Here is a 25241-nt window from a genome sequence, read left to right on the forward strand (position 1 = left end):
AGGGCATCGGTTTAGGGTGAGAGGGAAAAGATATAAAAGAGATCTACGGGGCAACTTTTTCACACAGAGGGTGGTACGTGTATGGAATGAGCTACCAGAGGAAGTGGTGGAGGCTGGTACAATTGCAATATTTAAGAGGCATTTGGATGGGTATATGAATAGGAAGGGTTTGGAGGGATATGGGCTGGGTGCTGGCAGGTGGGACTAGATTGGGTTAGGATATTTGGTCGGCATGGACAGGTTGGACCGAAGGGTCTGTTTCCATGCTGTATATCTCTATGACTCTATGGCTCTAAGACAGAGGAAACAGACAGAAATAAATGATGACCAGCAATGCACATAATGTAATCACATGTCCTTGAGGCAAAATGTGGTGGGGGAGTGTGGAGGGGTGGGGGGTGAGGGGCGGGCTGGGTGTCAAAGGCTAGTTAGCCTCTGGCTCCTTATAATCACTGATTTCTGCAGAAATTTATAATCCTGAACGCGATTACATCATGGTACTGTCTTCACAAGACACGTTGCCATGACGACGCTGCCTTTTTAAGTATACATCCTGCGAGGTAAGAACCAATCTTAATGAGCTATATCGTCTAGATTGGGACAGATTTTATTGGAGCCAACAAGAGAAAAAAAACGAATGGTTCCACTTTGCTAAGCCCCTCCATCTCTGAGACACATAGATTAGGAAAATAAATAGTAGCTGCCAATCAACAGAGTGTCAATCTTGCTGGTAGAAAGGTACATGCAGCACAATACATGAGGCTGAGTGACAATCTGTCATATTGCAAACTCAATCTCTTAACTAAATAAACCCACTGTCTTGTCTCACACACAAAACACACGCAAAACAGCAGGTAACTCAGTCTCCACAGCACCAACAGTGACTTAACCCCTTCAGTACCATAGAAATATATAAAAGTATGAGAGGCATGGAGAGGGTGGATAGTCAGAGCTGTTACTCCAGGGTGGAAATGTGAAACACTCGCGGGGCTGAGGTTTAAGGCGAGAGGGGAAATGTTTTAATGGAGATATGCAAGGCAAGAACTTTACATAGTGGATGGTAGGGTGCCTGGAACACACTACCAGGGGAGGTATTAGAAGCAGGAACAATAGCAATGTTTAAGAGGCATTTACGCAGGCACATGAACAGCCAGGGAATAGAGCGATATGGACCATGTGCAGGCAGATGGGATTCCTTTAGAATGGCATTATGGTTGGTGCAGTCATGATGGGCTGAAGGGCCTGTTCCTGTGCTTTACTGTTTTATATTCTATCACAGCGATTAGATCCTTCCTCGCACTAGTACTAACCTATTCAATACCAAATGATATTAGTCCCTTCCTGCTAACCAGTACTAACCCCTTCAGTACCAAATGCAAGTAGACCCTTCCTGCTAACCAGTACTAACCCCTCCAGTACCAATTGCATTGCAAACCCAGTTCTTCAGAAAATAAATCCACAGCCTGAAACAGTGCTCAAAACAGATGCAAACAGATCCCCTTCCACACCAACTCCTCATTGGTCAAGGATTAATCCTTTCAGCACAAAACAGGACTAATTGCTATCATGGCAAAAGTGAGTACTGCAGATGCTGGAAACCAGAGTCTAGATCAGAGTGGTGCTGGAAAAGCACAGCAGGTCAGGCAGCATCCGAGGAGCAGGAAAATCAACGTTTTGGGCAAAAGCCCTTCATCAGGAATGGAGACATGGAGCCTCGAGGGTGAAGAGATAAATCAGAGGCTATAATATCAAGTGAGAGGGTTAAGCCCTCTCTGGTATCCCATTGCGTGAAACTCCTCAGTAGCAAGTGCGGTTAACCTCTTTGTTCCCCAGTGGGTTTTCAGATGGGTTTAAATTTCTCTGAATCCTTTACGTGGAAAAATTCTCAACATAATTCTGAAACATGACAGAGGCTCCTTCTCAAAGTTGGTGGTCATTGACGAAGCTGACAGAGGGTTGACACAGACTCTGCTTGGATCACTGCATTCCTCGGTTCCGGGCCTTCGTAAATTCCTTCCCTCCAGCCTTGGGGCGGGTGCTGCAATTCAGCTGAGTCATTCCTAAACTGCAGAATTCCTGCCTTACTTTTCCCTCTCCTCTTAAAGGGTTTGCCTTCCTATACCACAAGCTGTTCGATAATGCTCCTGTGAAAGTAGTTGGAACTTAACTATGTTAAGGAAGCTATATAAATGCAACTTGTTGTCCTCATTCGCAATTACTGACAGCACTTGACTGGTCAGACTGATGGCACCAGTTCATTAGGGCTGAATCATCTTCCCTTCGTCTCCCACATAAACATTCCCAATGGTCTTGCGACATCCACAAGGAATAACAGAATGAGAGGAGCAGTTACCAGCAGTAGCAGGAACAGAATGAAGTCAGAGAGATAATGAGATCTGACCTCTGGGGAAAGTGCAGTGCAATCTCTTGTTAGCATTCATTTATCTCCTACCACAGCAGCAGCTGTGAATAGGCTCTGAGCTGAATGAGAAAGGGAATTGAGTTGTGTACAACTTGGGAGATCAGCGGGATTTGGACTACCGCTGGTTTAACCTATTTCATTGTACGTTCTGTGATGAATTACACAGCAACAGCCCTCCATGACTCCTAAGGGCACTAATATCGGAAAGTATTAGTTACAGATTAACACTCAGTGGGGTGGCTGAGTGCTCCAGCACTTTGAGTCCGTGAGAGAAATACCCAGTGTAATCCTCTTTAGGACTACAACCACATGTGTAATTATCAGGCCAAAGACAAACTAATCTTTTTCATTGCTGGCATTGCTGTGAGGATCTGGAGTGTGTTGCCCAGGGTATAAATATCGTACAGCGTTTCACTTCCCTGCCAGAACTTGACTTCACCGAAACAATTAATTTCCATAAAACATCCCAATGTAACATCCACCTCTCTATCGTGTTTCAAGCATACAGTCTCACAAGTGAATGAATTCCAGTACACTGCATGCCCAGTGAATCTGTTCCAGTGCTCTGCATCCCCAGTGAATCTGTTCCAGTGCACTGCATCCCCAGTGAATCTGTTCCAGTGCACTGCATGCCCAGTGAATCTGTTCCAGTGCTCTGCATCCCCAGTGAATCTGTTCCAGTGCACTGCATGCCCAGTGAATTTGTTCCAGTGCGCTGCAACCCCAGTGAATCTGTTCCAGTGCACTGCATCCCCAGTGAATCTGTTCCAGTGCACTGCATCCCCAGTGAATCTGTTCCAGTGCACTGCATTCCCGGTGAATCAGTTCCAGTGCACTGTATGCCCAGTGAATCTGTTCCAGTGCACTGCATTCCCAGTGAATCTGTTCCAGTGCACTGCATGCCCAGTGAATTTGTTCCAGTGCGCTGCAACCCCAGTGAATCCATTCCAGTGCACTGCATATCCAGTGAATCTGTTCCAGTGCACTGCATCCCCAGTGAATCCGTTCCAGTGCATTGCATATCCAGTGAATCCGTTCTAACATTCAAATATGTTCCTGTGCGCTGTCTCTTCTTCCACAAAATAAACCGTTCCCTCAGTGACATGAGGTCACCTTCCCATTGGAAGTAAAGTCAATCTAGCCTTAACCCTAGAAACGTTTGCTGAAATAGATTCATTGTCCGAAGGTCAGGATTCGTTTTCAATGCCAATTTCAGAGAGGTCAGTTTCTCTGCTGGTCATGAATAATTTAACTGACAGCATCTCCCAAATCCATGACCTCTACAAACAAGAAGGATAAAGGGTCCAGTTGGTCGGAGGAGCAGAGGGATCAGTGTGTGTGTGTGTGTGTGTGTGTTTGTTTGTGTGTGTGCATGTGTGTGTGTGTGCATGTGTGTGTTTGTGGTGTATATGTGAGTGTGTGAGTGTGTGTGAGAGTGTGTGTGTGTGTGTGCGCGAGTGTGAGTGTGTGTGAGTGAGAGTGTGAGTGTGCGTGAGATTCAGGTCCCATGAAGGTGATTTGGAGGGCGATCTGAATCACAATCAGTGTTGTTGTGTGATGGGGGGCTGCAACTGCTCTTCAAATGCGCATCTCATTGAGTACTACGCTCGTGCTTTCTCCCTGTAAGGTATTGTTCTTTTCCCAATAACCATTGGATTTCCTCTTGAATTCATCAGTGGAGAATCTGCCTCTACCACGGTTGTGTGAAAAACAAATTCCATCTGTTGCTTTTGTTCCTTTTGCTAATATTTTAAACTTGTGCCTCTGGTTCTTAATCTGTGTACGAGTGAAAACATTTCAGTCTGCAGGTCGTTCTGCTATAACGCGAATTCGCTGTAACGCGCTCAACGAATTGGAGATGCTGTTTCTAAAGCATGAACCTTTAAAGCATGTGTTGGCTGTAATGTGATTACATCACCTACACTTTAAGCGCTGTTTCTAAAGCCCGATTTTTCTGTAACGCACAAGAACACACTCATGACGTTTTAGAGGAACTGACTGTATTTACTCTGTCAAGCCCACTCAATTTTTAAGTATTTCCGAGCTTCTTTTGTCCTGAAAAATCAGTCCCAGCATCTCCAGGCTATCTTCATAACTATTCTCCTGCACCCTCTGCAGTGTTTTCACATCCTTCCTAAAGATTGATACCCATTCGTTCTCTGATGCTGAAATAATGTCGTATACAAGTTTAATATAACCTCTTTGCCCTTGTACTCTGTGCCCCTAATAATAAAGTCGAGGATGCTGCACGATTTATTAAGTACCTCTCAACCTACCTTGTCACCTTTAATGGTTTCTGCGCACACACACACACACACATAAACACACACACACACATATATATTCAAGGAGCAAGTTCATGGCTTAAACACGCGATTCCATTTTAGGAAGAGGTTTCTTTTCAAGGACTGTACTTGCTGGGTGAGCACTTTTAAAATAAATTATACTCTAAGTATTCCGATTTTTCATAGTGCAACCAAGAAGCTATTTCTCCAGAAAGCGATTTGAACCAAAGGCTGAAACCCATCAAAGGTAGAGTCAAAAATTGTCGCGCTGGAAAAGCAGGGCAGGTCAGATAGCAGCCGAAGAGCTGGAGAGTTGATATTTCGGGCATTAGCCCTTATTCTGCTGACCCAACCAGTACCCCTCCACCAACACACTCATTCGATTAGCTGAACTGGTCCTTCCCCTCAACAACTTCTCCTTCGAATCCTCCCACTTCTTCAGCTCCGTCATCAAAGCTGAAGCCTACAACCCATCACTTGATATTAAACTTGAGTAGAAATTTAGATTTTGATGTGCCTCAGAGTAATGAGGAAGTCCTGAAGGAATGGGATAGGAACCAGAGAACTCAGTTGAAAGGTTTGTTGCAGCAGGATGAGAACATGTGTAGAAACAGAAATACAACAGCACATGAGGTTAATGTAGGAGACATCACTTGATTCAAAATGTTAACTTTGATTTTTTTCTCCGCAAAAAATGCTGCCAGACCTGCTGAGCTTTTCTGGTAATTCCTATTTTTATTTCTGACTTATAACATTGGTTCATAAAATAGCTAAGAGATTGCTTAGAAGCACTAAAAGGTTTCTTCCACAAGTATCTATCTGAGCCTTTGGCCTGCACCTTCGCGGAAATCCTGGGCACTTTCCTTACCGGTGTATGGTCAGTGGGCATGGTCTGATGGAAGTCCCACTGCCAACACCGCATTTTACAGTCTGCAGAAGGCTTTTCTTCCTGAAATAAATCCACACTTCTCCAACCCTTTTAGATGGTTGTCAATGCTAAGAAAAAAGATAACACTTAAAAATTAAAAAGTAGCTTAAAACTTTGAGAAAGGTTTTTCAGGATGGTTAAACAGAAAAACAAACACAATAATGTTTGGCCAAAATGCTCACAAAACAAAGAACAAAGAAAATTCCAGCACAGGATCAGGCCCTTCGGCCCTCCAAGCCTGCGCTGATCCAGATCCTCGATCTAAACCTGTCGCCTACTTTCTAAGGATCAGTGTTCCTCTGCTCCCTGTCTATCCATTCAGAGAATCCTCAGGTCAATCATTTGGGATTCTGTGGAAGACGTAAGGACTTGCATTTAAATATAATCTTCAACATGATATAATGTATTATGACAATTAACAGATGCAATTAAGCAAGAATAGACATTGTAGCACCAATCTCCAATTAATAACCATGGTCTTAGCAGAGATTGCTGAATCTGGAATCTTTTTACTCCGCTAGACAGTATTCTAACACATGGGAATGAATATATGTCTACTTTCACAAATATTTATAATAATAACACACTGCTGTAATTAAAACAAAATGCCTGAATTTTATCATCTCTGCCGGTATTTTATGGATTAGCTTGGAAACTGTCTCAGCTATTGAAGTTGGACAACACATGTTCTGCTTTAGGAAGCCAAGGTAAACATTGTGGAAAACTAATTTGAATTCTGAAAGAGCAGTGGATCATAATCCTGTGACTAACAAGAGCTGTGCAAAAATCAAGAATGCTTTCATCAAAGTGTTGATCTGTGACCACTTCCTCTAGACAATCTTGTCATGACTTCATTGCCAGCTGAAGCTGGACATTTAAGTGAAATGTCAAATTAATGTAGCAAGGAGAGAAACGCATCGAGGTTCAAGCTGTAAAGACGGCCTGGCAGAAAGCCATTCAAGACCACACATTCCATGGTCTGATATATCTTGGCCTGTAGTTGGCCCCTGAGGGTCACTCTGTATTCTCGAGTCATAAAGTCACACACCACACGAGGCACACTGTAGCTCATTGAGTCTGCGCTGACCTATCTGCACCCATCCCACTTTCTAACCCTTAGCCCATTGAGTTTGAATGTTATGACATTATCAGTGCTTACCCATATACTTTTTACACTGATTGATGTGATTTATTGATCACACAAGTGACTGAGGACAGTGAAAAGTTTTGTTCTGTGTGCAGTACAGGCAGATCCCAGCAAACAAGGACCAACAGATCACAAGGTGCTTAGACAGAGTGCGGCATACAGGGTTACGGCTGCACAGGAAGTGCATGCAGCAAGATCAACATAATGTGAAGTTAGAGAGGTCCATCCAGCAGAACAACAACAGCAGGGAAGAAGCTGCTGTTGAGCCTGTCAGTGCATATGTTCAAGCTTCTATATCTTCAGCCTGACAAAAGTGATGTAAGTGTTCCTTTCTTGCACCATTGTCCTAGGCAGTCCATTCCAGACTCCCACTTACTTCTGGGTGAAAACATGTTTTGCTCAAATCACCTGCTCTTCAATTTAAAATGAGACCCCCTTGTTATTGGCACTTTAACTACTTTCTATCCACCCTACCCATGCCCTTCATAATCGTGTACACCTCTATCAGGTTCTCCCTCATCCTTCACTGCTTCAAGAAAACAACACCACTCTCCAAGTGAATCACAATTATATTCCGGGAAATAAATCTAACTTTAACTTTAATGGAGTCATACAGCACGGGAACAGACCCTTTGGTCCAACCAGTCCATGCCGAACATAATCCCAAACTAAGATAGTCCCACCTGCCTGCTCCTGGCCCATATCCTTCCAAACCTTTCCTACTCATGGATTTATCCAAATATCTTTTAAAGGCTGTAATTGTACCCACTTCCAATAATGTCAGATCTAACTCTGACATTTAAGTCTTTGGATAGAAATGTGGCTTAAGTGTTCAATCCTTTCATCTCTTATCCCACCGATCTGACTTCTAGTCTGTAAAAACATAATCTGTGTTTTCCTAATTTCTGTTGGCCTCTTTGCGGGATAGGATCACTTGGTTGAAAACTTATGTTGAAAAATCTCAGTTATTTTATCCCATACAGGACTTGAAGTGTTGGGAAATACCGTAACTGGGGCTTGAAAGACAAATATCCAAATTAATTTTCAAACTTTTGCTTGCATCAGTTATGAGACACCGATTGCTGTCAGCTTAGCCTTCAAAATTAGCTTTGTTGAAGTTCAGACAACTTCCCCATTGTGTTCTGAAGGTTATGACAAGATTGATGGTATTTTCTCATTTTACTCCTTGTAGATATGGGAACTATTGCACTGGTACAAAATATTGTGGCAAACGCAGGGTTAAACCAAAGCAAATTTCAGAATTAGCATAGTCATTTATTCTTGTCCATTATTGTTGACATGTCATTCATTACACACTATAAATCCTGTGACAGCATGGAATGAACAATCCTTAAAAAGCCTTCAGTTGATTTCAAAATGGTCCTTTCCTTTACCTCCCCTTTGACAGTCAATTTAATGCCTGACAGATTAATAAATTAAATGGGAACGCGTCATAATTGAGCACCGTGTTGCTCTTTTCAAAAGGAAGCTCTCAAGAAATGTGGGGATACTTTCAATTTAGAATACTTATGTAGACGGAGGCACGGATGGGTTTGTTCTCCTTAGAATGGAAGCTGCAGATCGAAACTTCATATTGCTTAAATCAAGATTAATACTGGTCGTTGAGGTTCCTGGCAGATTATCATTCGAACTGCAGCCCTCGAAGTCAGGAGAGACAATGGTTCCAGGATTGGACAAGGCCACTGCAGTTAAGCACCTCACCGTTGTCCCTAAGAATTAAGACTCCAGTAGAGTTTTCAGAAATAACTGCACAGAAGCTGAATCCCATCACCAAGACCCCCTTTACACTGGCTGTGGCTAGCTTAGTCAATTCTCAACTCAGGAGATTCTAACCTCCTGGTTAGTTTTTTAGAATCTAATTTCTTGTTTTTTTTTAATACCCCTATGCCGATAACAATCCAACAATAGTATTGAAGACATGTGCTCCAGAGCTTGCTGCTCCCTTAGCAAAGCTCTTCCAGTACAGGTCCAACACTGGCATCTACCCAATAATGCGGAAAATTGCCCAGGTATGTTCTGCACATAAAAAGCAGGACAAATCCAACCTGGCCTACTTTCGGTCAATAGTAAAGTGATGGAAGGTGTCATCTTCAGTGCTATCAAGCAGCATCTGCTCAGCAATAACCTGCTCAGTGACACCCAGTTTGGGTTCCACCAGGGTCACTCAGCTCCTGACCTCATTACAGCCTTGGGTCAAACATGGACAAAAGAGCTGAATTCCAGAGGGGAGGGGAGAGTGACAGCCCTTGACATCAAGGCTGCATTCAACCGAGTGTGGCACCAAGAAGCCCTGACAAAACTGCAATCAATGGGTATCAGGGGCAAACACTCCGCTGGTTAGAGTCATATCTGACACAAAGGAAGATGGTTGTGGATGGTCAGTCATCTCAGCCTCAGGACATCTCTGCAGGAATCCGTCAAGGTAGTGTCCTCAGCCCAATAATCTTCAGCTGCTTCATCAATGACCTTCCCTCTGTCATAAGGTCAGAAGTGGGGATGGTCGCCGATGATTGCACAGTGTTCAGCACCATTCGTGACTCCTCAGTTACTCAAGCAGTCTGTGCTCAAATGTAACAAGATCTGGACAATATCCAGGCTTGGACCACCAAGTGGCAAGTAACATTCGCGCCACATAAATGCCAGACAATGATCATCACCAGTGTAAGAGACAGTCTAACCACTGCCCCTTGACATTCAACAGTATTGCCATCAATGAATCCCTCACTGTCAGCATCCTTCGGGTTACCATTGACCAGAAACTCAACTGGACTCACCATGTCAATGCAGTGGCTACAAGAGTAGGTCAGAGACAAGGAATACTGCGGCAAGTAACTCACCTCATGACACTCCAAAGTCTAACCACCATCCACAAGGCACAAGTGATGGAATGTGATGGAATATTCCCCATTTGCCTGGATGGGTGCAGCTCCAATAACACTCAAGAAGCTTGACACCATCTAGGACAAAGCAAACCCCTTGATTGGCAGGCCTGATGAAGGGCTTATGCCCGAAACATCAATTCTCCTGCTCCTCAGATGCTGCCTGACCTGCTGTGCTTTTCCAGCACCACGTTCTCAACTCTGATCTCCAGCATCTATAGTCCTCACACTCTCCTGTTTGATTGGCACCACATCTACAAGCATCCACTCCCTCCACCACGGGTGCTCAGTAGCAGCAGTGTGTACCATTCTATAAGATGCACCGCAGAAACTCACCAAACATCATTAGACAGCACTTTCCAAACCCATGACCACTTCCACTTAGAAGGAACAAGGACAGCAGGTACTTAGGAGCACCACCACTTGCAAGTTCCCCTCCAAGCCACTCCCCATCCTGACTTGGAAATATAGCGCCGTTCCTTCACAGCCGTTGGGTCAAAATCCTGGAATTCCCTCCCTACCGGCATTGTGGGTCAACCCACAGTACAGGGACTGCAGCGATTCAAGATGGCAGCTCACCAGCACCTTCTCAAGGGCAAATAGGGATGGGCTATCAATGCTAGTGACGCCCAAATCCCACAAATGAATTAAAAAACAACTACTGCCGCACAGCAGTAGTGTTTACATTCCCCAGCATCCACTTTGTTTGTGTGTGTGTAGGTGCGAGGCACAGTGAAAACATCAGGTGTGCAAATAGCTTTATTAATGTTCCAATTTCCTAATTATATTGGTCAGCCAAGGCTTTCCTGATTGGTTCAGATTAACAATCCCAGTCAAGAACATCGTAGTCAACCCAATCACGACAGGATTGTTGAGATGGAGAAATATCAGATTTATGGCTGAGATGGAAGACGACATGTCTCTACATTATTCCACTATTCCGGTTATCACAGCATATACTTAAATGTTTCACCGAGACATCAAAATGGCCAACCATATACCTTATTTATATTAGGTTCAGAATTAAAGAACCACCAATTGGGTTTCTTTAATAAGCGTTAAAATGATTGCTTTGTCATGGAAATAGAATTATACTGCTAATAGATGAAGCTGATTAACTCTGTTTTAAACATGAAAATATAAATGCCTACCCTTCCCAAAGTGAGAGGGGAATAGTTTAAGGGAGATATGCGTGGAAAGTTCTTCACACAGAGGGTGATGGGTGCCTGGAACATGTTGCCAGCGCAGATGGTGATGGCTGGCACAGTAGCATCATTTACGATGTATCTAGACAGATATATGAATGGGCGGGAGCAGAGGGATACAGATCGTTAGAAAATAGGTGACAGGTTTAGATAGAGGATCTGGATCGGCGCAGGCTTGGAGGGCCGAAGGGCCTGCTCCTGTGCTGTAATTTCCTTTTTTCTTCCAAACCCAGATCCACACGGATCCCATTAAAAGGGAGGGAGAAATGTAGAACTTCCTGTGCAGAGATCAACTTTAGGGAAAAGACTTTGACAGAATTCCCCCACTTAGGGAAAAGACAACCACCATTAACTGCTTTGCTTTGCATTTTTGGAGGACTTAAAGAAGCACATATCACATGGAGATTAGTTCTTGAAAGAGGATGAGTAAGGCATGTAATCTTCAAGCTGGTTTTCAGCCTGCCTACAGGGCAATGTAAGTAGGTAATGCTAAACACTGGAACCTCTGCAGATGCACTTTATTCGAGAAGGATGCTTTCCATGGCTTTTCAGTGGAACAGCTGGATCGAGGTTTCAGTTCCAACGCTGGATTCTCAGAAGAGTTCTCTCAGAAAGGCAGGAGAGGAGTTGAGTGACTTCTCCTTCAGCACGTCCTACTCCAACTGATCTCCAGGCTATATGCAAAAAAAAAGTCATCCCCAGCCCCAAATCCAGGCTTGTGGATTCCAGCAAATATATCCAAGCAATTAGCATAAACCTTGTGACTTCCAAGAAATGTCTTCAAAATCATGTCCAGTATATCCTCGGAGTGATCCCTGTTTTTTGAGTAACCGAAGTGACTGCAGATGTTGGAGATTAAAGTCGAGAGTGTGGAGCTGGAAAAGCACAGCAGGTCAGGCAGGATCTGAGCAGCTAGAGAGTCGACATTTCGGGCAAAAGCCCTTCATCAGGAATGAGGACCCATCCAGCATTTTCGAACATACTCTGGCCGTAATCCTTTAGACACAAATCCTTAGAAAATCTGAATAAGGAAGTCTCGTCCTGACACAGGGTTCAAAATTGCTATCATGGGGAAACATTTTCATCTGATTTCTCAAGTTAAACAAAAGTTCATATTTTTATTATAGTCTCTTGAAATCTTAGGATGTCAGTTATGGTTTAGTAGTAACACTCATTCTCGCAAATTATAGGTCAAACCTACCCTTGAGATTTCATTCAGGCTGATACTTCAAGCGCAATACTCAGGAATGGGATGTTAAACACAGGCTTGTTTCTCATTTCAAGCATTCTGTAAAGATCTCCTTATTTTTGTGATGGTACGTGGACAGGGACTGAATTGAGCATCAGTCACTCCCAGTGTTCAGTTTGTGTTAGCCACCATAAAACAAAATAGCTAACACACACCATAACATGCCTCCTGGCATGGCGTTATCTTATCATATCAGAGTCACACAGCACAGAAACAACCCGTCAGTCCACGCTGAATGCAATTGGGGAGGCACAGTGGCTCAGTGGTGAGCACTGTGGCCTCACAGCACTAGGAACCAGAGTTCAATGCCACCCTGGGGCACCCTGGGATCGCACATTCTCCATGTTTCTGCGTGGATTTCCTCCCACAGTCCAAAGATGTGCAGGTTAGGTGGATTGGCAATGCTAAATTTCCCATGGTGTGCAGGTTAGGTGGGTTAGCCATGGGAAAAGTAGGGTTTCAGGGAAAGGGTAGAGAGATGGATCTAGGTGGGAGGGTCGATGTGGACTTGTTGGGCCAAATGGCCTGTTTCCACACTGTAGGGATTCTGTGATAATCCCAAACTAAACTAGTCCAAGCTGCCTGCTCCTGGCCCATATCCCTCCAAACCTTTCCTATTCATGTACTAATCCAAATGTCTTTTCAATATAATTGCACCCACATCCACTCCCCCCACAGGAAATTCATTCCACACACAAACCACCCTCTGTGTGAACAATTTGCCCCTCATGTCTTTTTCTTAACTCTCTCTCCTCTTACCTTAAAAATGTACCCCCTAGTTTTGAAATCTCCCACTTAGGGAAAAGACAACCACCATTAACTGCTTTGCTTTGCATTTTTGGAGGACTTAAAGAAGCATATATCACATGGAGATACAGTTCAAATCACAACAGCATTTTGTTGGACCAGTCCCAGGTTCTGTTACTGTCCCAGCAGACAGAGGTCAAAGGAAGTCAAGTCCCATTTAAAGGGCAGACAACTTCAAGGAGCATCTGGCATCAGGGAACTCAAGTCAATTGGTAAGTTTGGTCAATCTGAATTTGGACACAAGTGGAGGAAGGGTGCAGGTGGCAGTATTTAGTGTGGCAACAAAAGGAAGCTTTACTCAGCTTATATGTCTGGAAGGATATGGGCCAATTGCAGGCAGGTGGGACTAATTCAGTTTGGTTTATGGTCAGCATGGACTGGTTGGACTGAAGGGTCTGGTTCCATGCTGTATAACTCCATGACTCTGAAATCATCTTTTTGATCCATCACGTTTCCAACAAATCACCACATGTGAAGGTTGAACTGGACCAGTCTTGAGTGGGGTCAAGTGGAAAGTACTGCCAAAGGGCTCACCTGATCACAGTCCAGGTGGTCATGGTCAGTTCTATAGGTCAAGTACAACTAGTCAGGCGATGAAAGTGTGTCAGTCAGGGTGCTGTGGAGACACCAGTCAGGAGAGTGGGCTAGCTTTTCCTGCAATGAGACAAAGGGAAGGGCTGACTGATGAAGGGTAGCATGGCAGCTCTGTGGTTAGCACTGCTGCCTCACAGTGCCATGGACCCGGGTTCGATTTCAGCCTCAGATGACTGTCTGTGTGGTGTTTACATCTTCTTCCTGTGACTGCCTGGGTTTCCTCTGGGTGCTCTGGTTTCCTCCCACAGTCCAAAGATGTGCAGATTAGGTGAACTGGCCATGAGAAATAGGGGGGAGGGGGGAAGGGGTTGGGTGGATGGAGATGGGATGCTCTTCAGAGACTTGGTGTGGACTCAATGGGCCAAATGGCCTGTTCCCACACTGTAGGGATTCTATTCTATGATAATTCCTCCAGGTGCTCTGGTTTCATTCAACTGTCCAAAGATGTGTAGGCTAGGTGGATTAGCAATGGAGAAAGGGCGAGGACATGGGTAGGATCCTCTTCAGAGGGTCAGTCGAGACTTGGTGGGCCAAATGGTCTCTTATGCACTGTAGGGATTCTGGGCTGACAGTGGACAGAGAGCAGATAGTGGCAATGCTGCAATTAGAGAGGTAATGTGGTGTATCCAGCAGGTGAGCAGGGAGGATCAGTAGGTTAGGAAGGTGAGGCGAGCATGAGCTGTTGAGTGGACATAAGCATCTAGTATAGAGCAGTATAGTCACTGAGAGGCGTGTACTATAACAGAATTAGAGCGACTGGTGGCACTGAATAATGACACTCTCTTAGTATCACAAACAAAACTATAAACTTGGGATGTGTATACCACAAAGGATTGGTTTTAAATTTTAAATAAAAGACTGAGAATACTGCAGCATTCACTGCACAATTCTTAGCTCTTACATCACTACCCTGAGTTGATTTGTCATCTTTCTTAAAGGGCCATTGCATTCTCAAAGGTGTGGTTGAGCCCTTAATGCTACTTGTTTATGAATTGCCATTCTGGTCAATCCCTTGAAATGTGCCAGATTTTTTGTAATTATCTCTCTGCCTCAATAAATCAGATTATAGGTCACCCTTTCACTCTACTCACACCGTCTAACACTCATGATCACCTGCAGAGACCTATTATTCAGCTGTGAGCACTCCATTCACGCCAGCTTTATGATCTTTTGATCTCCCTGCCCATATATCTCTCTGCCTATAAATTCTGCACCTGTGTGCTTTTCTCCACTTCACCTGATGAAGGGGTAGCGCTCCAAAAGCTTGCGATTCCAAATAAAGCTGTTGGACTATAACCTGGTGTCATGTGACTTCTGACCAGATTTCAAAATGTGGCATGCCCTCAGGCAATTTTGTCAATTCATCCAGTCCTGGTGCCACAGCCGTATGTGGGTGGAGAGGACCCGAGTTCCTCTGAGAAAGGGACATAGGGGGCATGGGGTTTTACAAGAAAGTGCTCTGCCCTCTTTTCACTTCTATCACTCCACCTCAGTGCTGCTGATGTGGTCAGTTTCTGACTGCGCTGCAGCTGGTTGTATGAAGCACTGTCACATGGAACGGTTTACAAATAAACAGGTAATAAAGCAAACCTTTACAGAACTCACACGTGATATTGCTGTGCAGCACTTGCAATTCCTCCACTTTGAATTCAAGTAAGTTTTCCCAAACATTTTCTTTTATTTGAAACAGACTTTAAGCTGACTGCTTTGATTTGTCCAAAACTGAACAGACCACAAGGAGGGGCTATACAGCAGTTGATAGCTATCCATTTCTATGTGAAGTGTTCGCTCTCCAAACCTTTGTACTCTATAGCACATTAGAACAAGTTTCCTCCTGGACATCAGTGTTATCACTGGCCTTTTTTGTCCCCTGTCGAACTTACTTTAATCTTTTCACAACATTTGGATAATTTTGTTTTCAAAGAAAACTGCAAACTTGTGATTGTTTGAGAACAAGATTTCAATATTTTCAGAGTCGGAGTTACAAATAGGGTTGAGGAACAGGTATGTCATAGAGTTGTGTTTGCATGCAGATAGAGCATGGAAACAGACCCTTCGCTCCGAGCAGTCCATGCCGACCATAATCCCAAACTAAATTAGTCCCAAGTTAAAAATCACACAACACCAGGTTATAGTCCAACAGGTTTAATTGGAAGCACACCAGCTTTCGGAGCGACGCTCCTTGGATCACCTGATGAAGGAGCGTCGCTCCGAAAGCTAGTGTGCTTCCAATTAAACCTGTTGGACTATAACCTGGTGTTGTGTGATTTTTAACTTTGTACACCCCAGTCCAACACCGGCATCTCCGAATCATAAACTAGTCCCAACTGCCTGCTCCTGGCCCATATCCCTCATGCACATGTTCAGTAATAATGTGTTTTTCAAAGCTAGAAGTTAAAATTAGCTTTGAAGGAATGGAAAGGAAAATGAAAATGAAATTTCATTTAATTTAATGGAGATTACACTTCTTTGACATAACTAAAGTTTAATACATTCACTATTGAGCTTCCAGTTAATACCTGTGGATGGGTACATGAAGAGGAAGGATATAGAGGGATATGGGCCAAGTGCTGGCAAATGGGACGAGACTAGCTTTGGATACCTGGTCAGCATGGATGAGTTGGACCAAACGGTCTGTTTTTGTGCTGTAGAGCTCTATGACTCTACGAATATAATTCTGAATTGTACTGTCATTTAACAGCAGTCAGAGATACACTGGTAGCTTTCCTTTGGCATTGTGGATATTCAGGTCCACAACTATGAAATAGTCTAATTTCACTTCTTTAAAATTTCTTTCCTTTTTTTAATTATAGGACTGTTGTTCTGAACTTTTTATTCGTTTATTTTTTTTAAATTTGTCACTGCGAGTTTGTACTTTTGGAGGTCTGCGATGCAGGACTTTTCATTCTTTATTTTTCTAAATGTTTATTTCACTTAAGAACCTATACTGAAGAATCTTTACCCAGATACCTTTGTAACTAAGATGGCGCCATCAGTGGCGACTTGTCAACTTTTAACTGTACTCATGGTGAGTACAGGTGACAATGCAGCTAATTCGATTTAATTCAATTCATTTATGCTGGATCAGCCATTGTTGTCTTGTTGCCAGTTGGATTGACCTTTCAACCCTCCTTTACTGGTCAAAAATGCGTATTGGCCATTACTTTATTTCATATTTTTCAACTTATACTACGGATAACTGTAAGCAATATAAAATTTTCTTTATTTCTCTACTTTGTAACTATGATTTGTACCTAGGTACATTGTATCTAAAATGGCGCTATATGGGACAATATTGTAAAGTTTTTACTGTACTCCTATACTTGAGCACATGTGACAGTAAACTCAATTCTAATTCTGATGCTAGCTTGTATAATCCTTTTTCTTATACTCTAACTTTCAAATGAAAAGAAAACAAACTGCAGATATCACTTTGTGAACCAATACATACAATAGAACCTCATGCAAGCAATCACTTGTGATGTGTGATCAAACCTCCAGCCCAAAGTGGAAATGGCCAAATTCAAATTGTGGGTGGCACGGTGGCACAGTGGTTAGCACTGCTGCCTCACAGCACCAGAGACCCAGGTTCAATTCCCGACTCAGGCGACTGACTGTGTGGAGTTTGCACATTCTCCCCGTGTCTGCGTGGGTTTCCTCCGGGTGCTCCGGTTTCCTCCCACAGTCCAAAGATGTGCAGGTCAGGTGAATTGGCCATGCTAAATTGCCCGTAGTGTTAGGTGAAGAGGTAAATGTAGGGGTATGGGTGGGTTGCGCTTTGGCGGGTCAGTGTGGACTTGTTGGGCCGAAGGGCCTGTTTCCACACTGTAAGTAATCTAATCTCAATATCATCAGAAATGACAGAGTCACGTCACATTTAAAATCTTTTACAGTCAGAATTAGTTAGGTGAGCCACGGGGAGAACTGGGAATGATACACACTGTGAACCCACAAACCACACTCTTTTGTCACATGACTTTAGAATCATAGAGTCCCGACAGTGTGGAAGCAGGCCATTCAGCCCATTGACTCTCCAAAGAGCATCCCACCCAGACCTACCCACCCCCCATCCTATGCCTGTAACCCTGCATTTCTCATGGCCAGCCACATAGCCTGCAAATCCCTGGACACTAGGGGGAAATTTAGCATGGCCAATCCACCCTAACCTGCACATTTTTGGATTGTGGGAGGAAACCGGAGCACCCGGAGGAAACCCACGCAGACACGGGGAGAACGTGCAAACTCCACACAGTCAACATGTCAGCCCTAACAGCTCAAGTTTTTCTAAGATATTCCAGAGTGAAGAGAAAGCACTCCTTTAAAACACCCTCTCTTCTGAATATGGGAAAGGGACAGCATAGGTCAGTCAAAGCAAACTCTTTTACGTATGAGATGGTGTATTCAGCAGAATCATTTTGTAAACCAGAATTGTTTCTTTCCCACTTATAATGATTTTTCCCGCTCACTCAATATCCTGTTATAAGGGACGAAGAAAACGAACCAGTTTCAGGAGATGATCAGATAAGGCTCCACAAGGAAGCGGTTGAGTGCACATTCTTCAGAAAAGGAACAAGCAGGCATTCTCTCATAAACTCCAACCATTCAAGGCTCACTCAAAGATTCTGGCAACTCTCAAACACATTTGCAAATACTCGACGTGTTTTCAGCATTCCGCTTCAAGTACTGCACCTTCTCATTGCTCACAGTCTTGAGACTTTGGACAGCATTTTCACCTTCGCATCCTCCCACTCCCACCCCCAAATACAAACCTCCTTGACAGATACAGCTGGGCTTCATCCAGAGAGGCGTTTTTAAAACAAATTTTGTTTGTGACTAGGTGAGCACTTATTGCCTATCAGAGGGTAGGTAGTTTAGAACTAACCACATTGCTGAGGGTCTGGAGTCACATGTAGGCCACATCATGCAAGATTAGCAGATTTGCTTCCCTAAGGGATGGACTAGCAACAGCAATTGATAGACTGGCTTTTTAATTGCAAAATTGTACTGAATTCATACATCACCATTGACCCTAGTGAATTATAGAATCCCTACAGTGCAGAGAGAGGCCATTCCTCCCATTGACCCTCCCAAGAGCATCCCACCCAGACCTGTGCCCCCCACCCTATCCCTATCACCTCACAATTATATCCCTGCACACTATGGGGCATTTAGCATAGCAAATCCATCTAGCATAGCAAATCCATCTAGCCTACACATCCCAGAACACTATGGGGCAATTTTAGCATGGCCAATCCACCCTAACCTGTACCCTAATCTTTGGACTGTGGGAGGAAATTGGAGGACCAGAGGAAACCCACACAGGCACAGGGAGATTATGCAAACACCAAACAGACAGTTGCCCGAGGTTGGTATTGTACCTGGGTCCCTGGCGCTGTGAGGCAACAGTGCTAACCACTGAGCCACCATGGGACCCCATAGTCAAAGACAAATGTGATTAGATCCCATGTCCTTCACCCTGGTGCTAATCCACTGACAGTAACCCTATGCCACCACCTCCCTTAGTGCTGATCATTGGATAAAATCAAGGACTTGCTCAGCCTGTATGATATCACAGTTGCCTTGGTGTGGCAGTGTGTTCCTGTCACTGCTTCCCCCCGGCTTCTGCTTTTTTCCTGACGGCAAGTCTCAAGGGGTTCGATGCCTTCCCAGATGCTCCTCCTCCACTTTGGATGGTCTCAGGCCAGTGATTCCCAGGTGTCGATGGGAATGCTGCACTTCCCCAGTGAGGCCTTGTGGGTATCCCTGAGGCACTTCCTCTGACCCACCTGGGGCTGGCCTGCCATTTCGGAGCTGGGAGTAGAGTATCTGCTCGGGGAGTCTCGTATCAATGGGGGGGATCAGTGCCTCGATGCTGAGGGTGTTGGCCTGGTCAAGGACTCTGGTGTTGGTGTCTCTGTCTTTCCAGTTGATTCACAGGATCTTACACAGGCAGCATTGGTGGGACTGCTCCTGCACCTTGAGGTCCCTACTGTATGCAGTCCGCCTCTCACAGCCATATAGGAGGGTAGAACCACCACAGCTCGGTGTATCATGAGCTTGGTGTTGGATCTGATGTTGCTGTTCTTGAACACGTTTTTCCTCAGGTAGCTGAAGGCTACATTAACACCAATATGAAGTGCATTATCGGTCTAGTAGAAAGAGCGTCTGAAGTCCTGTCTCTTCACTGAAGGACACAGTGCAGGGTTCTGTACATTCCACAACACCAACACTTATGTATTATCCTGCTTTGTGCTCTCTACAGTCTTCATCAGATCTACATCAAACCAAAGATCTCCCAGTTGAGTTCAATTGGCCTCAGGTGGTTCCATTCTTTCCCAGGCCATTGTAGCCACAGCACCGATGTGGCTTCCTCTACATCAGGGAAACAGGACCAGATCGTTTCAGAGAAATCTCTGGGACACACACACCAACCAACCCCACTGCCCTGTAGCTGAACACTTCAACTCCCCCTCCCACTCCACCAAGGACATGCAGATCCTGGGCCTCCTCCATCGCCAAACCTTCACCACCTGATGCCTGGAGGAAGAACGCCTCATATTCTGCCTGGGGAACCTTGCAACCACACAGTATCAATGTGGATTTCACCACTTTCCTCATTTCCCCTCCCCCCAAATTATCCTAGTCCCAAGCCTCCAACTCAGCACCGCCCTCTTGAAGTGTCCATCACCTTTCCCATCTATCCACTCCACCCTCCACTCTGACCTATCACCTTCATCTGCCTATTGCATTCTCAGCTACCTTCCCCACCCCACCCCACCCATTCCCATTTATCTCTAGGCACCCCCAGCCCACAAGCCGCATTCCTGATCAAGGGCTTATGCCCAAAACGTCGATTCACCTGCTCCTTGGATGCTGCCTGACCAACTGTGCTTTTCCAGGACCACACTCTCAATTCTGATCTCCAGTCCCTACTTTCTCCTCACATCCCAACCAGGCACATTTCTCCACTCTATCCCTGTAACCCCTGCTTTTACCATGGCCAATTCACCCTAACCTACACAAGTTGGGACTGTGGGAGGAAACCCATGCAGACACGGGGAGAATGTGCAAATAGCATGCAGACAGTGACCCAAGGGTGGGATTGAACGCGTTCCCTAGCACTATGAGACATCAATGCTAGCCACAGTGCCACCCATGTAACAAGACAAAATTACATCCCATTGCTTTAATCCCCTTGGTCATTCACAATAAATATTTTCATTTTGACACACAGCTATGCCACTCAGTATTGAAAGGTCAGTTTAGCTCGGCTGGATGATTGGTTTGTAAAGCCATATGATGCTGATTGTGTGGGTTCAATTCCTGCACCAGCTGAGGTTACCATAAAGTACTGCCCTTCTTGACCTCTCCCCTTGCCTGAGGTGTGGTGGCCCTCAGATTAAATCGCCACTTTTCTAATGAGGGAGTAATCCGACAGTCTGGTAGGACTATGGTAACTTGATTGTCATTTAAATATGTCGCTAATTAGATCAAAGTGCAGAATCCTATTACAAGGTTTAACTGAATGTTAGAACAAGGGGTTTTATGACCTACAAGCCAGACAAAAAGCATTGGAGAGACAATATCAAATGCACAGAAACAGTGGTAATATGTTTAAATAGGAGAGAGTGAGTTGAATACAGAGGGGAGAACAAAATATATCCCATGCCCCAAAGTGAATAATAGCTCATTTCCTTACAATATGCCCCATCTCGCATTGTCATCCACTCAGTTAATTGCTCTACATCTCCTCAGGGTCCTCCCTGAAAAATTCACATCTCCACCCAGCTTTGTATTAGATATATTACTCTCTGCCTCTTAGTCTAAGTTGGGAATATGGGTTTAAATAGCTGTGAACCCAGCCCTGATCCACCACTTAAAACCAGCTGACTTAAAAACACCCCATTAATGACTACTTTCTCCCTCCTGTCTGTTAACCAATCTTTCAGCCACATTAGCTCCAACACCAGGTGCTCCTATTTTACCTATCAATATTTTGTGTGACAACTTGCTCAAAGTTAAAGTGTTCTAATCATACAATTAACCTCCAGTGCAATGCTAAGATTTCCTCAGTACCTCAGCATCACAATACACTGCAGTTACATGATACAGCCTTCTTGAAATTATAAACCAGCATAAATATTTCACTTCCAGTGTCTCGTGCCAAAAGTGATCTGCCAATATACTTTAAGATGCGTTCCCTATTAGTAAAATGGAAATTGGTCTCCTATTGTGATGACTACAGAGTTCTTTGAAGAACTGGATGAAAGAAATTTGTTATTGAATACTAATTGAGGAATGTTGTCGTGATGCCAACACAAGAGGAGATGCCAATGGTACAAGAAAGTTCTGTGCGTAAGTTGCGTGAACTGAATGGTTCCCTGAGTAGTGTACTGGAATGAATCTCCAAATGTCCATTACCAAATTAAACTGTCGCCCCTGCTGAAATTCTGTGTGCACCTCTCAATTTTGAAATGATTGAAAAAAAAGAGCAACAAAGCAAAGGGTAGATAAAAGATAAAGATGGAGTAATATATCAAAAGAAAAAAAGGCAACATGGGTCTGTTGATGTTTTTCTTCTAGTATTTTATTTCAGGAATTTATTCAATGCCTATATTCTGAACCCATTCAGAGCTGCTTGCCCACCTCATGTACCCTGTTCTCTCAAGTTCATACCCAATCCAAGCTAGGCATCAAATGAATCAAACCACTGCCTTGTCACTCAAAGTCATAGAAAAGTACAGCAAGCAAACAGACCCTTCAGTCCAATTTGTTCATGTCGACCAGATATCCTAAATTAATCTAGTCCCTCTAAACCCTTCCTATCCAAATGCCTTTTAAATGTTGCAATTGTACCAGCCTCCACCACTTCCTCTGGCAGCTCATTCCATACACATATCACCCTTTGCGTGAAAAAGTTGCCCCTTAGGTTCCTTTTTAACATTTTTCCCCCTCACCTTAAACCTACGCCCTCAAGTTCTGGACTCTCCCACGCCAGGGAAAAGATCTTGTCTATTTACCCTATCCATGTCCCTCATGATTTTATAAACCTCTATGAGGTCACCCTTGAGCCTCTGACGCTCCAGGGAAAACAGCCCCAGTCTTTTCAACCTCTCCCTATAGCTCAAACCCTCCAACCCTGGCAACATCTTTGTAAATCTTTTCTGAATCCTTCCAAGTTTCACAATATCCTTCTGATGGGAAGGAGACCAGAATTGCACACAATAGTCCAAAAGTATGCCAAAAGATTAAAATAGGATAGAATCACTCACAAGGAGTACCAATGAATTAATCTCCTTTCCAATTACTCATACTCTACAGAATGAACTGAACTTGTTCCCAATCATTAGAACCTAGGGGTGCAGGTACATAGTTCCTTGAAAGTGGCATCACAGGGAGATAAGGTGGTGGAGAAGGCATTTGGAGCACTTACCTTCATCGATCAGAACACTGAGTACAAGAGTTGGGACATCATATTACAGCTGTATAAGACATTGGTGAGGCCACATTTGGAGTACTGCGTGCAATTCTGGTCACCCTGATATAGGAAGGATGTTATTACACTGCATAGAGCGTAAAAATGATTTACAAGGATGTTACCAAGATTAGAGTTAAAAATCACACAACATCAGGTTATAATCCAACAGATTTAATTGGAAGCACTAGCTTTCGGAGCGCTGCTCCTTCATCAGGTGTTGTGTGATTTTTAACTTTGTCCACCCCAGTCCAACACGGGCATCTCCAAATCATGACCAAGGACAGGTTATATAGGCTGGGACTTTTTTTCCCTGGAGCTTGGGAGGCTGAGGGATGACCTGATAGAGGTTTATAAAATCATGAGGGCCATAAATAAGAGGAATAGCCAAGGTCTTTTTCCCCAGGGTGGGGGAGTCCAAGACTAAAGGGCATAGGTTTAAGATGAGAGGAGAAATATTTAAAAGGGACCTAAAGGACAACTTTTTCACACAGAGGGTAGTGTGTGTATGGAATGAACTGCCAGAGGAGGTTTCTTTTTAAGTCATTCATTCATGGGGCAAGGGTGTTGGTAGCTAGACTAACATTTATTGCCCATCCCTAATTGCCCAGAGGCAGGTACAAGTGGTTGGCACAATTACAACATTTCAAAGATATTTGGACAGGTACATGGACAGGAAAGGTTTGGAGGGATATAAACGTAGGCAAATAGGGCTAGTTTAGTTTAGAATATCTGGTTAGCATGGACAAGTTGGGCTGAGGAGTCTGTTTCCATGCTGTATGATTCTAGTACAGTATCCAAATAGACCGAAATTCACCAAAAGACAGGCAAGGTGGTGTATATTTTAGAAGTTCAGTCACACTTGTGTCAAATAAGTGAGGTTGTTGCAGAGGACTGACACATTTGAACAAATCAAAAATGAGCTGCTGGTATCGCACGCAAACAGGCCGTGGTCATCAATAACAATCCAAACACAGAGTAAATCTGACACAACACACAGATCAATGAAAGCAACATTAATTGTTAATAACACCATGTACGAGCAACCACAGAAATGGGATTCAGACTTTGCAGATCAAAACTGTAAAGCAGATACGTTACGTTAAACGTGTACAAGACCTAGTTCAGGTTTGGAATAGACTGCTACATTCTAAGTAGGCACAGGAGAAGATGCGAAAATAAATTCTTAGAACGCAACCAGAAACACTCATCACAAATGACTATACCGGCTGCAATCGTTCCATTAGAAAGGAGAAGACTGAAAGGTGACCAGATTTAAGAGAACAAAGACTTAAGAGTCTTTCAAGTCACACGTTCAAGGTGAGAGGTGAAAAGTTTAAGGGGTATACATGCAGCAAGTACTTTACACAGAGGATGGTAGGTGCCTGGAACGCGTTGCCAGCAGAGGTAGTAGCGGCAGGAACGGTAGATTCATTTAAGGTGTGTCTGGACAGATGCATGAGTAGGTGGGGAGCAGAAGGATACGATGCTTAGGAATTGGGCGATAGGTTTAGACAGTGGATTTGGATCGGCTCAGGCTTGGAAGGCCGAATGGCCTGTTTCTGGGCTGTAAACTTTCTTTGTTCTAATAAAGGGGTTGATGGAGAGATGAAGGGAAGAGCTTTCCATTTGAGAGAACAACTAGGGGGCATAAATACACAATAGACATGAATAAAATCACTAGGGAATTCAGGACAGACATCTTTACCCATAGCAATTAGAATGTGTAACTCACAAAATCAAGGAGTAATTAAGTTGAACAGTGTTTTTTGATTTGATTTGATTTATTATAGTCACATGTACCTGGGTGAAAAGCTTTGTTTTGTGAGCAGTTCAGGCATGTCATAACAAACAGGGGCATAGTACGAGGTTACAACTGCACAGGAGCTACACAAAGCAAGCTCAGCATTAGCCAGATCAACCTTAATTGAAGATACAGAGTCCATTCATCAGTCTAATAACAGCAGGGAAGAACCTATTGGTGAGTGTGTTTAAGCTTCTGTATCTTCTGCCTGATGGAAGAGGTTTTAGGAAAGCAATGCCGGGGTGAGAGGGCTCTTTGATGTGGTTGGCAGCCTTTCTGTGGCTTAAGTTGAAGCAAGATAGATACAGTGGAGAAAGGAATATGAAGTTATCTGTATTAGGTAAAGACGAATAGGAGGAGGCTTGGTGTGTAACATGATCAGTGGCAAAAGACCTATTGGGTAAATGGATTATCTATGTGCTGTC

The 25241-nt window shown here is 43.9% G+C and overlaps 1 protein-coding gene across 1 annotated transcript in view; it reads right to left on the reverse strand.

The window, feature by feature from the left end:
- The window catches only part of LOC122556810 (slit homolog 3 protein-like), a 654707-nt gene that overhangs the window by 354965 nt on the left and 274501 nt on the right, over positions 1–25241 (reverse strand). The window lies entirely within an intron of this gene.

This window comes from Chiloscyllium plagiosum, chromosome 14 (assembly GCF_004010195.1).
Source record: "Chiloscyllium plagiosum isolate BGI_BamShark_2017 chromosome 14, ASM401019v2, whole genome shotgun sequence".
Classification (NCBI taxonomy): Eukaryota; Metazoa; Chordata; class Chondrichthyes; order Orectolobiformes; family Hemiscylliidae; genus Chiloscyllium; species Chiloscyllium plagiosum.